This window comes from Phyllostomus discolor, chromosome 1 (genome assembly GCF_004126475.2).
Source record: "Phyllostomus discolor isolate MPI-MPIP mPhyDis1 chromosome 1, mPhyDis1.pri.v3, whole genome shotgun sequence".
Lineage (NCBI taxonomy): Eukaryota > Metazoa > Chordata > Mammalia > Chiroptera > Phyllostomidae > Phyllostomus > Phyllostomus discolor.
The window spans coordinates 44,281,203-44,297,782 of NC_040903.2; the positions used below are offsets into that span (position 1 = coordinate 44,281,203).

Here is a 16,580-nt window from a genome sequence, read left to right on the forward strand (position 1 = left end):
AGGATAAGGCTTACACAAGGTTGAACTCACAATTACTGATTTATTCCTGCCACTACCACATTGTACAGTAATGATGCAATCTTTCGAGTGATCTGCCATCCTGAACTCAAGTTGAACACCTTGTAAGGCAGTAGAATAGGTGTGAAGTGGAGTTGTTAGGCCTGGTGCTGACAGTGTCTTCTCCATGGCACACTGCTGGGAACCTTGTTTCCTTCAGAGGATTGTGAGGAAGATACTAGAGATCTCTGAAGGTGGTTGAAAGCATTCAATTGCTGGGTAAAAGGAAAAACTTACTAAGTTAGTGGCCTAAAAACACCCCCAAATTCCTATTATGTGCCCAAAAAGGAGTGGGTGTTACAGACAATGAAGAAATAAGATAGAATCTTTACTTTTTAAAATAAAAAGCTTTGCTAAAGGGACAAGGTTTATATACCTAAAATCCAAAAAAGAAAAAAAAGGGGGGGAAAAAGAAAAAGAACATACACAGAAAACTACATGGACTTTCCTGTAAGATTCCAAATTTGATTATGTATGATATAAATTTTAGTTGTCAAGAAACCCATCCATGGTGACATCATTCAGCTTTTAGCTGTTTATTATTACCGTACACCTATTGATTTAAGCTTTTACTATTTTTAGTGAGGAAATTTCACTGTCCTAGGAAGATGTTTTCCTCCAGTTTAGTGGGAGTCATTTTAGTTCATCCCAGAATGCTGCTTATTGTGACACATTATTCCAGGGATTTCACTGGAGTAAATTTAACATTTTTAGAAATTATATTAATAATCTTTGTTTCTACTCAGGACATAAATGCATGGGGTATTTAGAAATGAATAAGTAAGTCCTTTTCCTCAGGGTTAACAATGATATGAAATGACAAAAAAATGCATGCATGCATGCATGCATGCATTCTAGCACACACAAGATTATGGGAACATCTGGTCTGGTTGGCCTGGGAGTTGAGATGGTAGAAGAAATTTTGGAGTTGGTAATTTTAGGGCTAAATCTTAAAGGGAAAGTTGGAATTTGGTCCTGGGAGAACTGGAAGAAGGGCCCCCTGTTGAACTATAACCCTGCAATGATTTCTGCTATAAAGTAGGTCTAAGTTTACCTGACTAATAATAAATGTTGCAAACATTAATTCATTACTTTGCAGGTACAAACCGTGGGCTAAGTACTTTATGTAATATCATTTAATTTTCTGAACAATCCTGTGGAATGGCTATTGATGCCCGAATTTTACAGATGAAGAAGTGGGGCTTAGAGAGCTTTAGTAACTTGCCCAAATTACACAGATACTGAGTGTCTAAGGCAGGACTTGAACTTCATTATATGGTGCTTCCATCTGTAACTTTGACGAGTAGTGGCTTATTGAAATTGGAATTAAAGTATAAGAAATTCACATGGTTAGATTGTCAAAAAGAATCTACTAACTCCACAATGAAGTTTTGACACTGATATGATTTTTCCCTGCAAGAAACATTCATTCCTTCTAATAAATTCTCTCCCACCCCCCTCAGTGATGTTTCTTGGGGAACAAATAAATTTAGGTAAGAAGTTTGGTCTTTTGGGTTTGGAGTCGGGCAGGACTGGGTTTGAATCTGGCATCTGCCATTTGCTGCCCTCCAGACGTTGGGCAAGTTTCTTCTCTACTGGAAAGGGTTTCTCAACCGTAAAGTTGAGTTAATCTTACCAACATAAGATTGTTGTGAGAATTAAATTAGAATTATGTACAATGTTTAGCATATTGCTCAGCACTCAATAAATCCACCATCACTCTTATTAGTAAAGTACTTACCGGAATTGCTCAAAAAGTTGTAGCTGGTCTTAGCCTCTGATTCTAACTCATTCAGACACTGAAATATTGTTGTTGATAAAACATCAAGAAAACTGACCAACATGTTCAGTTTGTTGATGATATGAAAATTTACTATATGGAAATCAACCTAAGACTACATATACCCTAGGGCAACTGTTCTTAAAAACAAACTTGAGTCATAAGAGAAGATTCTCTCATTGTCTGTTTATGTGCTATATTCTCTCCCTAAATAAACAACGTTTGATGTATAATCTTAGTCATTTTCTTTAGGGATCCTTATTACTATCAATTCAATAAATTTAATTTACACATTGAATAATTGAGGTGTACAAAGTGGTGCTAAATCCTCCTAGGTCTACCTACGTACCCAACCAAATTCTCATCTTTTATCAGTATGAACCTATAGTCTAATCAGTTTGCCTTTTTTTCTCTTGGCTTATATTGTGGCAAGTCTGACTTTGGTGCCTTAGTTGACACCTTTGCCCTTCCAAGAATGCCTTTTCAGGAATGCCTATCCAAGCCCTGGCTGGGTGGCTTAGTTGGTTGGAGCATTGTTCCATAGCCAAAGGGTTGTGGGTTTGATTCCTTCATGGTCAGGGCAGATGCATGAGTCGTGGGTTTGGTCCCTGGTCCGGGTGTGTATGAGAGCTGATCAATCAATGTTTCTCTTTCTTCCTCTCTCTCTAAAAAGCAATGAAAAAAATGCCCTCAGGTGAGTAGTAAAAAAAATTTAAAAAGTATGCCTATCCAAAACTAGTCAGTAGGGTCTGAATGATGTTCCATCTTCTTTATAAAACAGTTCGAGTAAACACAAAAGATCTTTCCAGGTCTTAAAATCCCCTAGTTCCTATTGTCTGTGTCTCACAATTAAAGATTTACCACGTATTATTTTATGTTCTCCTCTAATGCTACATTGTTTGTATTTTTTGCGAATTTCAACTATATGAAAAAGCTCCATTAGGGCAGGAGCTGTATCTCGTGATTTTATGTGTCTTCCAGTGCAGTGGAGGCGCTTGAAACATGCGAGTTGTACAGTAAACACTTACTGACTTTTGACACTTGGACTTTCTATTAAAAGCAGCTGAAAGCTCAGTTTCCACTGGGGCCTATCTTGGCCCCAGTAAACTATTAACCAGAAATGAATATTGTTTACTATCTGCAAAAATGATTTCTTCGTATTTCTACTCATCCTGGTCTGATGAATTTGATTACCAGTTTATTCTAATAGTTAACATGGAATTATTTTTCAAAAACATGGCCAAAATATCAGCTAAAACACAGGTTTGGGAACCAGGTTCCAATACTTGAATCTTTCAGTATACTTAGCAAGCTACTTTCAGGCTTAGTGTGACTTGAAGTAACTACCTTCAAAAAGCCACATTTGAAGTTGCTTTTGGGAAGTAAGCTCTCATCATTTTTACATTGTGTGCTTCTTATCTTACTTGTCACCTGAGGCAGATATGAGCTTACAGCTTTTACCATTTCAAATGCTGCCAAGGTATTGAATTAGAAGTTGGAACAAAACCAAAAATGATTTCCTCTTACAGATCTCACTGGCAGGTCTGAAACCAGCCTGGACTACTGAGAACAAAAGAGAAGCATTCACCTCTACTTTTCAGGACAAGCTAATACCCACCTAACTGCTTTGCCATGATTAGAGTGTATAGGAGCCGACTCTATCTTGGTAGATCAAGAATGGCTCTTCACTCTCCCACTTATCTAGGAATTCAGTTTGACACCTAACAGCCGGCATCCTTTGAGCCCTTAGAAATCACTTGTGTCTTTTTGCAGTTACTGGCAGTCAAGATCAGTTCTATAGACTCTTAGGTCTGAACCTCAACAAAGAAACTAGGTTTAGGGTTTGATCCTGCCATCTTCTGCACATTCCAGCATCTGTCTTCACTTTCCTTTGTGTTGTGACCATTTGTCTAGTTGGTAAATCTGCGAGGCAGGGACCTCTGGGTCTAGTTTAGGGCTTTGCTTTGAAAGTACTTATCCAGTGTTTAATGTTATTACTATGTTAAGTGTAATAATAATACTGTTTTTTTCCACGAAGCCACAGTGTTATAAGTGAGGATTCTTGTTTGATCCTACCAGCAGTTTACATAGCTAACATTAGAACTTAAAGAACTGAATTGCAGGTGGAACTTTTTTGCTTAAAAAAAAAAACAACCTTTTGTTTTTCTTTCCTTTTGGGCATTTCTGAAATTAAATAATTCATAGCCTTTCAATTGCTCCAAAGTTTACTGACTAAATAAAAAAATGATAATTTGCTGTGGCTCTAGATTTTTCTTTAAAAGTTTTGGAATTTCTTTGGGAGAGTGGTGAACCCAGAGAGTTCATTTTAATACATGTAAGTCACCGACCAGTCACTGAGCTCTAATTCTTGCAGCTCCATGGTCCACCTGGAGAGAAGGAGCTGAGGGAAGTTCACAGGCAACGCTGACTGAGAAAGGCGATATGCCACCAGAGAGGAAGAGGGCACACCTGGTTGCCTACAGTGTGTGGCATAGTGCATGCATTGTGGTCTCCAAAAATGTTTATGAGAAGAATGGATAGTAGGGCACAAAAAGAGAATTGGGGAAATAATTCTTCTTGGCAGAGACCTACTTTTCAGGGGGCCTTAAAGATGGCCTGTACTTCCATAAATGGAGGTTGTAGGAAAGGCAGGATGAGACCTTGAAAGATGATGCAAGTCCAAGAGACAAGTATAAGAGTGACCACGTTGTTGAGAGAGTAAAAAGAAGAGTTTGTGTGAGGTAGAACAAGTGGCTGCATTTGATTGGCAGAGAGGGAGAGAACAGCACATATGGGTGTTAAGCTGGCAAAACATTTGAGCCATTTTGTGAAAGGTTATGAAAGGTTTTTAGCATGGAGGTAGCATGATGAGAGCTATGTGTTAGGGAAATTAACCTTCCAGGGGTATCTGAATGGAGCAGAAAGGGGAAATGTTTGAGGTAGGGAGGGAGTTGGGAAGTGATCGCAGCAGACCAGATGTGGAGTGTAGGTGGACTATCAAAATGAAAAAGAAGGGACAATGCCAGAACTCTGACAGAGATGGCCTTTGCAGGACTTGACAATGGCTCAGATGTTAGGGGAGAAGAGGAAAGAGCCCAGGGTGCCTCAGGTTTTGAGCTTGCAACCCAGGAGATGACAGAAACTTCCTGGAAAAGGGGATGGGATTTACAAAAGGAAGTTCAGATTTTTGTGCCTGTCCTGAATGCTGTGGCCACCTTTGAGGGTATATTTCGAAAAAGGGTTTTTAGATGATTTATCATTGGCCAAGACTCTTACATTTCTCCTTTGTTATTACATTCTCACCTTAGTTTTTCACACCCACCTAAACCTACCTTTGGGGTGGAGAATTACCATGCAGCTGTCGCTCTCTTTATTGCCTATGAATTTAGAGCAGTTTTATCTTGATTCTGAGCATTTAACCTTCCATCCCTGTTTCTTTCTTCACCAGGTTCAAGATCTGGGGTTCTTGATTGGAAATATTATTTGTACCATTCTCACATACATTTTTCGCCTTTTAAAAGGCAAAAGGAAATCCAAGAACAACTTTAAAAATTCCCTTGCTTTTCAAAGTCACAGATTTCAAAAGACTATAGGAAATAAAATCTCTCAGCAACCTGACATCTGCCTTCAGACTTTTTAGCTAACATAAGACATTCAGAAAAATTACATGGTTTCCAAGAATGAGTTACAACATTCTTCAAATACAGACAGTCCTAACCACTTACAAAAATGAAAAGCGATTTAGTTACAATTGTTTAAAAATTTTATTTGTTTATTTTTTGAGAAAGGGAGAAAAACATGGATGTGTGAGAGAAACATCAATTGGTTGCCTCTCTCACACCCTCACTGGGGGCCTGGCCTGCAACCCAGGCACGTGCCCTGACCGGGAATCAAACTGGCGACATTTGGATTTATAGGACGACACAAGACGGGCTAAGCCACACCAGTTAGGGTGAGATTTAGTTACTATTTATCCTGAACTTCTGAAGTAGGTCCCATTAGTTATTTTACTGATATCTAATATTGTATTTACAATGGGCTAAAGTATATGCTGACTCCAGAAGTCTAAAATTGAGAGAATCCAAGTGGATAAAGAATAAAAAAAACTTAGAAATACAGAGTAGTGGGGACTTGGAGGAGAATTTAAGAGGCACAGATTTGGAAAAACTTTGACAATCTGCTGGAATTATAAAATAGACTTCTTTTTCCTCAACAAGGAGGGTTTAGTATTTGTGAACATTCAAACCTGTGCTTGGCAAAATGGTGACATGTAGACTATCTTCATATTCACACTTTTTCTCATCACCTGATTTCTCCCTTTTCCTAACCTTCCTGTTTCTTACCATTTTCTTCCTTCTGTCAGACTTGGAACCTTATCGTTGTCTTTGATTATGTACTATCTCTGCATCTCTTCCCTCACTGAACCACTACATCTGTTAAATATTACCTCTCTACTGTTGCCTACTCTGTCCTCATTATCATCTTACTGTCATTGCTTTGGTTCAGGTCATGATTTCTTCTTGCTTAGTCTAATTCAGTGGCCTGTAAGATTTGGGGTCACCATGTAAAATTGGACATAGGCAACTGCATTTGACACTTCCAATTAATCCTACCACAACTGGTTGATAAGTCACCTTCTCATGTGGAAATGGTCAATGGCAGCTCAGTGTATCTCAAGCAACATCCCAAACCCCTGGGCTTGGCATTCAAGGCCCATTGCACAGTGACTTAACATTGATAAAGCAGAATTTCATGCTACTGTATTTCCCTTTATCTACTCTGCATTTCAGCAGCTGCTTACCATTACTTGAATTTGCTAAATTCTTCTAGTATATTTGCCATAGGCATTCTTTTTTTTTTAAAGACTTTGTTTATTTTTAGAAAGAGAGGAAGGGAGGGAGAAAGAGAGGGAAAGAAATATCAATCAGCTGCCTCTCATGAGCACCCCAAACTGGGACCAGCCTGCAACCCAGGCATGTGCCCTGACCAGGAATCAAACCAGTGAACTTTGCTTTATGGGACAATGACCAACCAACTGAGCCACAACAGTTAGAACCCTAGACATTCTTTCCACTTGGAATACCCTCCTTCCTCCTGAGACTTTCTGTCAAAATTCTGCCCATCATTGAAGACCCACATTCTCCTTGAAACCTTCCCAACTTGAGGTGCTCTCTACTGACCTTAAACTCTGAAAGCAACTGTCTTGAGACTCCTCACATGACCTTTATCTTACTCTGCTTTGTATTATACTGTGTGGATATGTATATTATTGCCTCTAATGGCTATACATTTCTTAAGGGCAGGACCCAGGTCTAATTCATTTAGATACCCTCTATCACAAGGATGGACATCTATGGCCCATGGACCAAATCCTTGCTGCTTGGTTTTGTAAATCAAATTTTACTAGGGCACAGCCATGCTCATTAGTTTATGTATTGCCTACAGCTGATTTCATGCTACAGCAGTAGAAGTTATACAGTTGCAACAGAGATCCTATGACCCAAAAATTCTAAAATATTCACTAGCTGCCCTTTTAAAGAAAAAGTATTCTGACCCTTGCACTATCACACTGGCTGTTAACATGGGGACTGGGGAGCCCTGGGTATCCCTGAGATCATTTCAAAGCATTTGAAAGGTTTTTGGATTTTCTACATATTATTCAACCAAAACAACATACCTCAACAGATTGAGCAAGAGGCAGACAAGAGAATCCAGCTGTATTTCATTAAGCCATAATTAAAGAGATTTGTAAAAATGTGAAACAATGCTGTTCTTCTTACTAGAATTTTTGTTTTGACAAAGTTATTTTTCATAAAGTATATCATGACTTATGTTAATATGTAATGGGCTTATTAATGTTGTGAAAATTAATAGGTAAATATTTTTTAAACTTTGGTTTTAGTTTCTAATATGGTAAATATTGAGAGATAAACACTCTCAATTTTAAGTGTGTGATGGTGACCTGAGCCTGAGAGGTTTGACAACTCTTGCCCCATGTGTCTAGCAGGGTGCCTTTTTCATAGTGGTAAACGATGGAAGAGTGAACAACAGAACCAAATGCTTCAAATGTAAAAATTAAAGCACAGTGGTAATAATGGAAAGTGTTGAAAGGGAAGTATAAGTAAGAGCTATTAAGAAATGATGTCTACTACATGTTTATAACGTTGATTCCCTTTGCCCCCCAGAGAACACCGACGAGGCATAATAGAGTGAGGATAAGTTGAAGGGGTAAGAAAAAGAGCTGGTCTTCGTGACATTTTTTCTTTTATGACAACTAGTAGTCAGGATGGGCTGGATTATGCTGCAGTGGCAGCTAACCCCAAACATCTCAGCTGTTGAATATCACAGAAGTTTCTTATTCATATTACTGCATGTGTCATGTGGAACTTCGGGGAGCTCGGCTCACCATTGTTAGTGAGGATCCAGACTCATAGGAGGTTTCTCTCAGCCCACGCTTCCACAAGCATCGTCAGTGCCTCTTCAGCTCCTGCCCAGCCATGACCTGTGTTAGTTCCCTCACGTTTCATTCCCCATAATGAGTCATACGTTTACACCCAACTTTAAAGAATTGTTATTCTACTATGTGCTCAGAAGATGAAGATTCAGAAATATTTGGTAGACAGCACTCATGATGATTTTGCAGTCATAATAGAAATTGTAGCCTTGACTTTGGAGTGTGTCCTTTTTGGAAATGCTGAGAACAGTGTGAAGCTGTGTAAGGACAGTGCATGGAACATACTCTTCTTCTGCACACGGATGTAGATGGAGGATGAGGGCTCTTATAGTGAGGGAGGGCTGAGTTTACCAGTTCAAGGCTCACGAAGAACCACTGGGGCTGTGGTTTTATGGGGACTTCCGAGGTAGACTAGATGAATGTGAAACTGCTGGAGAGTCTTTCACGCAGATATGCAGTAAACCACTCTTATTAGACTAAACAGTGCCCGGATATAATTCTTGGAGACAATGTAAGATCTAACTACTTGAATTAGTATGTCTGTATACATGTGGGTGAAGAGACTGGAGGAAAAGCAAATGTAATATTCTAGCTGCAGATATCAATTTCAAAGTTAATAATGAAATTTCTTCTTGGCAGCTAGCAGTAGAATTTTACTTTGATGAAAATTGCTGGCAGAATCTTCAGAAATATGGCTTTTCTTTTTTGTGGTAAACTGGATGTTCATGGTGTTTGCAGTTGTTCTGGCAACTCAGGTCCCAGTTGGACCCCTCTCGATGCACCCTCCATCTCAGCAGCTCCTCCTCCACCTCTTGTCAGGCCCGGTGCCCTCCTCATTTCCAACTCTTGCCTGTCCGCTCTCCTCCATCCTCTTCTGCTCTTCTCCTCCCTGCCCTTCTCTGAATCTCCATTACAGCTGCTCTACTTCAATTCTCATCATTTCTTGTGGAACAATCTTTAAGAACTTGGTCAATCTAAAAACACAGGAGAGGAAATCAAATGTGTAGCATCTACTTAACCAAAATGTGTAGCATCCATTTACTTGAGACAAACCTTTAGAACAGTAGGCAGTTCCAATTTTGTTTTTGACTATTGGGCATTTTTGGAAGGAATGATGGCAAATGGCTCAAACTCATCTACATTTGCTTATTTGTTTGACTTAGTTTTATTTTCCTTTTTTTTTTTTGGTGGGAGGTGGTGGTGGTGTGGGAGGTTGTTTTGGAACCATCAATTGTGAATCTTCTTGCATAGATTGAGGTTCTTTTGGAGAAAACTGTGATTTATCACTCAGGGCCTAACAGGGTACCTGGCACAGAGACACTTCATGAATATTCATTGATTAAATGAATACTTAAACCGAAAATGAGAGAAAAGACTGAAAAGACAGGTAATATGACAATCTAGAGCAGAAATGTTTCTTTTGAGTTTGTTAGATCATAGTCTTCACATCACTCAAAACTAAACTAAACACCCTCAGTGGCACCAGGAAGCTCTGTTGCTTTCTTTGGCTGCTGATGGTAGCAGAATTTGAGAATTGCATTCCTGGGTTAGGGGCTCCATTTCTTATTGACTAGATCATTCTGTCCATGGTTGAGATATCACTACGCAGGCAACTACCAGCTCTCATTTATTCCACCTGGTCCTGTCTCAGTTAATCCCCACAAAACATTCTATGAAGTTAAAGCATCACTAACCCCTTGTCATAGATGAAGACAGTAACAGGCTCAATGAGGTTAAGTACTTATAATCATTAGGGAAAATCACAAATCTTGCAGCTCTGTCTCTTCTGGGCAAATATGAGGATTCTACTTCTTCACCCATTTGAAGTGAGTTGTGACCACATAACTTGTTTTGGCAAATGATACATGAGCAGAATGATGGGTGTCATGTAAAAAGCCTTTTTTACCCTCACCTGAAAATATTTTTTCATTGCTTTTTTAGAGAGAGAGCGGAAGGGAGAGAGAAACATCGATTTGTTGCTTCTCATACATGCCAGGACCAGGGATTGTATGTGCCCTGACTGGGCATGGTTCTAGTCCAGATTAGGGACCAAACCCATAATTTAGGTACATATCCTGAGTGGGAATCGAGCCCACAACCCTTTGGTTACAGGATGACGCTCCAACCAACTGATCCACACTGGCCAAGGCCTAGGTGTCATTTTTAAGGAAGGATTTCAGTGCCAGTACACGCATCACTATTCTCTCTTTCCTCACAGCAGCAGTGTTCTAGAGAGTGGTTCCATGCATTTATTTCCTGGCCTAAGGACAGAGATGCAGAACCAGACTCCCAGCCAGTCCACAATGGACATTATCATGAGTGCGAAATAAGTCACCGTTTTTTTAGGCCATGAGAATCTGAGGTGTCTTTCACTGTAACCTTGCCTGTGTGGCAGCGGGAATCTTTGAGGTGACCCAGTAAGTGGGGCACCAGGGTTTGAATTCAAGTGTGTAGATTCTCCAGATGACACGGTTCCTTTTTACTTCTCTCTTTGCTTTTCATTCCCTCTGCCTTCAGGCCTCCCTGCTGCCCTCTGCCTTCAGGCCACACCTCCTGCTTTCAAGAGGTGTGGGCACTGATGATCCAGAGTTTTATTGTTTCAAGTCAGAAAATGAAATTCCTGGTGTTTCTTGAGGCGAGACAACAAGTCAGCATTCAGAAGAGTAATTTTCTGTGATGGCTCTGTTTTCTAAGGACCATTCATATCAACCCCAGGAAACAGCTGGAACATACCACTTTGATGGGCTATGATCAGCCTTTGCCTCAGAAAGAGCCCATACACTGTGATGGGTTCTGCAAGTAGTAACCATGGTTACAAATCAAAGAACAGTCTTGTTAGGTGGATGTAGCAGAGAGACTAATATCAGTATCCTTTTTGAGGAGGAAGAATAGGGTAAATTCAATTATAATGACAAGTTTTTCCTTCAGTAAATGTCTTACTTTAAAAATCGATTTTCCTAGCACACACTTAAGCTGGAGTCTGGATTTTAAGAATAGCTGTAGGTGTCAAAGTTGAATCATTTCTTCAATTTCTAAAGGACGTCTCTGAATAATTTTTGTCTGTCTTTCTAGGGAACTGCCTAGAGCCTGTGAGAAAGTGGCATTTCCTTTTAACTAGCTAGTAGCAGAAGCTGTGTCGGTTATTTTTATTTGTAATGATGTCAGTGATGGTTTGACTGTTGTCTTCAGAAAGAATGACAATATTGTATTGGAAGTATCCCTTGGATTGAAAGTATCCCTTCCCCTTTGTGCTGCTAAGTTTACTGTATCCAGGTGTAGTGATAGAGTTTTGGGGTGTTATATTAATTCATTTACATTGTCCATTCATTCATTCACTTAAATATTTTTAAGTACCACTCTTTGGCCAGTGCTCAGCTGATGCTGGGAAAATACAATGAGCAAGGCAGAGTCCCTGCCTTTGGAGACCTACTGGTTAGACCTCTTTTTACCAAGGGTACAGTGACGTTTGTGATAAGCTGGTTCTCCTGAGCAAAGTGGGAAGTGTGTGTAGAGAGAAGTCTCCACTTTCAGGTCACATCTGAAGGTGGAGAATGAGAACAGAAACCACCTAGGGACTGTTCAGATAGTAAGAGATCTGACTCAGCCAAGGAAGGGTAATTGGAGAAAGGGCAACGCAGTGGGTTCACGATGAGAGCTAGCTTAATACAAACACGTGGAGGAAAGTAGACTTCATTGCTTCAGAGAACAGAACCAGGCCCTGAGGGTGACCATTTTAGGGGAGAAGATAATTGACTTGGGACTCCTGATGTTTTACCTAGGGATTTGAATGTAATTTTGATTTTTGTAATTCATGAGTTTCAGTGATCTTCTCTGGGAATCAGTGACCCGATCCAGGTTCAGGCTGGTAAAACTCAGCTGACAGGGATGCAGCCCCATCCCTTTTGCATGTGGATGCAGACTTTTCCTATCGAGGTGCCTTTGTTTAAATAGCATTAGGAGAGCTGTAGGGGCCACCTCCCCAGTGCCAGAGAATTGTAAAAGGTAAAGCAAGGGACTCTGTTTATGAAAATCCACAGTCAAGCCTGGGAATGCATGAGGATGCACATTATTTCTAAGAAATTGTGTCTACTGAAATGAAAGCTAGCTCTTTCTGAGCATGTGTGTGCTTTGGGTGGCACATACAGTCTCTTTGTCCATCCACATGCTACTACTACTTACCTGAGAAATTACCACATGTAAGTATGAGCTTTATTACAGTGAGATTGATTCTCTCATTATGTGGCAAGTTTCCTGACATCCGAAGTATGTGAGCAGACGTTAAGAGATTGTCTCTGCCTAGTGTTGTAGGAGAAAAACTGCTTGGGAAAGAACTTGGTTATGATCTCCAGGTGTTTTTTAGTTCTGTGATTCTATGAGCCACATCTGTAACAACACACCCCACCTTCCAGAATGTCTACCCTGTGGGGCATTTAAACTTACATCATCTGTATTATATTCTGGCTCCAGAGATAATGTGTATCTATGAGAAAATGCCAGTATATTGTACTAGATGAATTTCTGAAGCCTAAAGGTTTGATACTGAGTCAGGCTATTACCGACATGAGTTTTTTCCCCTCATTCTCTGCTTCTTTTCCTCTTCATGTTGGTTTAGCAGAAATAGGTTTTCTGGAAAGTATTTTTGCCCACTGATTTAAGCAATAGATAAACAACATAACTAGAGCCAGTGAAACATTCTTGGAGTGTCTGCATTTTTTTGGGTTGTTGTTTGAGGCTTTATATATTTTACCATTTGCTCTTGTCCCACTCACTTCATTCCTCATATCACTGTAGTGGTGAATATCAGAAAGGTGTGTGTTGCCCTCACATCAGAGGGACAGGTGCTAGAATGAACTAAGACCACAGTTTCCTCAGAAAACAGTAGAGATTGCCTTAAGGACTTTCTCTCACTGTGATGTAACACACATAAGTAAGCTGGGTACATATTGTATCATTTTCTCAAGTAAACATTTATTAACAACCTCTGTGCTCAGTGAGACATCTAACACTTCCTAGGAGCTCTCCAACTTCAGTTTGCCTGAAGTCACCGCATACCCTCTCTGTGTGTGATGAATAATAGCTGCATTTAGGCCTCAGTCCTCATTCTTGATTCAGCTCAGATCATTTTAACCCCCCGCTGCAACCTCTCAGTTCTCCAAACTCATCTTCTTAGGCTAGGAAATTAAATGTGGGGGAATCCTACCATGGCAATTGGACTTCACAGTTCCCTGAGGATCTTGAGCTCAGAGGGGATTTATGCCTGTGGTTGCAGGCCAAAGGGAAGAGGAAAAAAATGAACGTTTATTGGACATCTGCACAGGACCCTTGCTCACATGTTTCTTTGCTTAATCCTTTCGACAGTCCTATAAAAGGTCAGTACTTTCGTTTTACAATCTTTTCATCTCCTGACTTTATCCATCCATGATATTGTGCTGACAGATTATCTCTGGGGTTCTTTCTGTATTTCTCCTTATAGACCCATTCAGTTCATCTGAGAGGTGAGGCACGAGCCACCACACTATACTGCCCCCCACCTGGCCCACCAGTCAGAACAATGGGGGCTGTGGCAGTTGCTGTTGTCCAAGTCTGTGTCATGGAGTTAAAGCCCCTTGCTTTTGGGATTTCTTAGAGCTGGAGGACCAGCAGTGATTTTGGGGTAGGATAGTATCAACTTGGAATTGCAAGCATCTCAGTTCAGCCTGGGCTTTTCAATAAGAGGGAAATCCTGGGCCTATCTTATTTCTGATCAAATTCCCCGTAGTCACTCTAGCATCACTTGAGGCCTCAAAGCTACCTCATCATTTGGAACCTAGAGGTCACTTTGGCTGACTTGTGTAATAAACCTCTCCAAGGGGGAGAAAATGAGGGTATGGGCAAGTGCACACCAGGGAAGTTGTGATCCCATGCCTTTGCTCTTGCTCAGACACACAGTGCTTAAATGTGGAGAGTCTTCAGGGCCACTTGGGGTACACTGGCATTAAGGGCCCAGAGATGTTCATGTCTTTTTCTGGAGGTTGCTCTTTGAGTTGGGAGTGACCTGTGATCATCTATTGCCCAATGTCTGTTAACTCATTGGACGTGCGTCATCAAGGCCACAGGAGTTACTGTACTGGGAAGCCGATTTGAATGGCTTTTTCCAAAACCCTGTGTGAGTCAAGAGCAGTGAGGAGGGGCTACATTTGTAAGTGGAGGCCCAGACAATGTGCCTATCACTCTTTTAAAGTTTTATGTCCCTGTCTCTGCCCATACCTATGCTTACATCCAGTACTCATAAACTGTCTATATTGACATTGGTATTGACATCCATATCTCTATTGATTTGGCTGCAGATGAAGGACTGTTAACTGGCTTGCTTTTCTGCACATGCTTTTTTATCTGCATATACTTTTGAGATATAAGGGTTTTTGTTAACTAAAGCCATAGGTGTGAATCTTTGGCAATTCAGACAGAATCTTCAGGAAAAATTTCCCTTGCTGTAATTAAAAAAAATAGCGTAAGTATTATTTCATATAGTATGTATATACTACTCAAAAGTGACTTTAAACTCTTTCAAATTTTGATCTCAACGTTTATATTAAAATTTGATTTAATTATATCTCTCCAGGTAGTATAGTAGGCAATAATGCTTCAACTTAATCTGAAGTAATTAGAAATAATAAAAGTAGACTTAATAACATTTATTATATGATAAATAGACATGTATTATATTTTTATTAAAGTATTATATAAAAATGATTTTGAAATTGAAGAGCACAGAGGACTTCTAATGAAAAATGAACTGCCTTGCTTTATCTTCCTTATTCTCAGGCCTGCCCTCATAGCAACCACTTTTAATTCTTCAAATTGTTTAATTTTTTAATTGATTGATTTGTTGGTTGATTTAATCTTTATTATAATTTTTTCCATTTAGTCCCCTATACTCCTCTGCTCCCAGGATTCACTACGCTGTAGTCCACACCCATGAGTCCTTTTTCCTTTTTGCTTAATCCCTCCACCCCAACCTCCTTCCCCACTAGCTGTCAGCCTGCTCTCCATCTATGAGTCTGTCCCCATTTGCCTTGTTAGTTCAGTTTGTTCATTAGATTCCATATATGAGTGAATCATATGGTACTTGTCTTTCTCTGACTGGCTTATCTCACTTAGCATAATTTTCTCCAGATCCATCTATACTGTCACAAAGAGTAAAACTTTCTTCTTTTTTACTACCAAGTAGTGTTCCACTGTGTAAATGTCCCATAGTTGTTTTATCCACTCATCTACTGATGGACACTTGGGCTGCTTCCGTATCTTGGCAATTGTAAGTAATGCTGCAGTGAAAGTAGGGGTGCTTATGTTCTTTCAAATTAGTGTTTTGGTTCCTTTGGATATATTCCCCATAGTGGAAATTCTTTAAGTTGTTTAATTGAAAAAAATTGTCATGAATCTCTTCATATCTCTATAATTAGCTTTAAATTAATTAACTAATTAGCTAAGTATTGGTGGGATCTTTAGACTTCTTACTTGAAGTAAAGGATAATAGTTTCCCTACCCTTCCTTGCCCTTCTCCTCACTACTTTCACTTCCAGGCTTCTCTTGTAGGTATTTCTACTATTTATTGTCAATGTTGGTTAGATTTATATTCTTGTCTCTCTATATAAATACTACCTGTACTTTTTCTATTGGTTGATTCTAAAGTCAGAAATCCATAACAGCATTTATGTTATTATGACTATATGAATATACTTTACTCTAAAGCTATATAATGGGCTTTAATTACATTTTCTCTTTTGTACATTTTTTTTTAACCTGGAGTTTTAAATTACATTTTTGAGAATCACCTAGTATTGCTGTATTATCAAACTTTTTTAATATCTCAAGGATACTAGTAAACCCTATAGACAGTGCCTTTCTGCAGATCCATCCCTCCTCGATGTTGCCCTCTCCCCTGCACCGCCTCCTGCTGCATGAGACACCAGGGGCCTTCAGATCTGCTGCACAGCCACCGTCCCGGCATTTACCTTCCTGATCTCCTGAGTTCCAGTATACGAGTCTCTTTCTCTTGGTCTGTTTTTTCATTTTGGTAAATCACACTTCAAGTAACTTTGTATGAAAGGGTGTATAAAAATTGACATTTTTTAATTTGTTTAATCCCCTAAAAGTTTCATAGTTTGTTTTTTTTTCAATATTTTATTGTTTTAGAGAATATAGGATTCTAGGTTGAAAAGAATTTTCCTTCCAGAACTTTGAAGGCATGGTTCTGTTATCTTCTATGATTCTGGGTTGCTTAAGAGAATTCCAAAGTCTGATGCTTCT

General features: G+C 39.6%; 1 protein-coding gene across 10 annotated transcripts in view; it reads left to right on the plus strand.

Moving 5' to 3' along the window:
• The window catches only part of SLC4A4 (solute carrier family 4 member 4), a 399,538-nt gene that overhangs the window by 241,586 nt on the left and 141,372 nt on the right, over positions 1-16,580 (plus strand). The window lies entirely within an intron of this gene.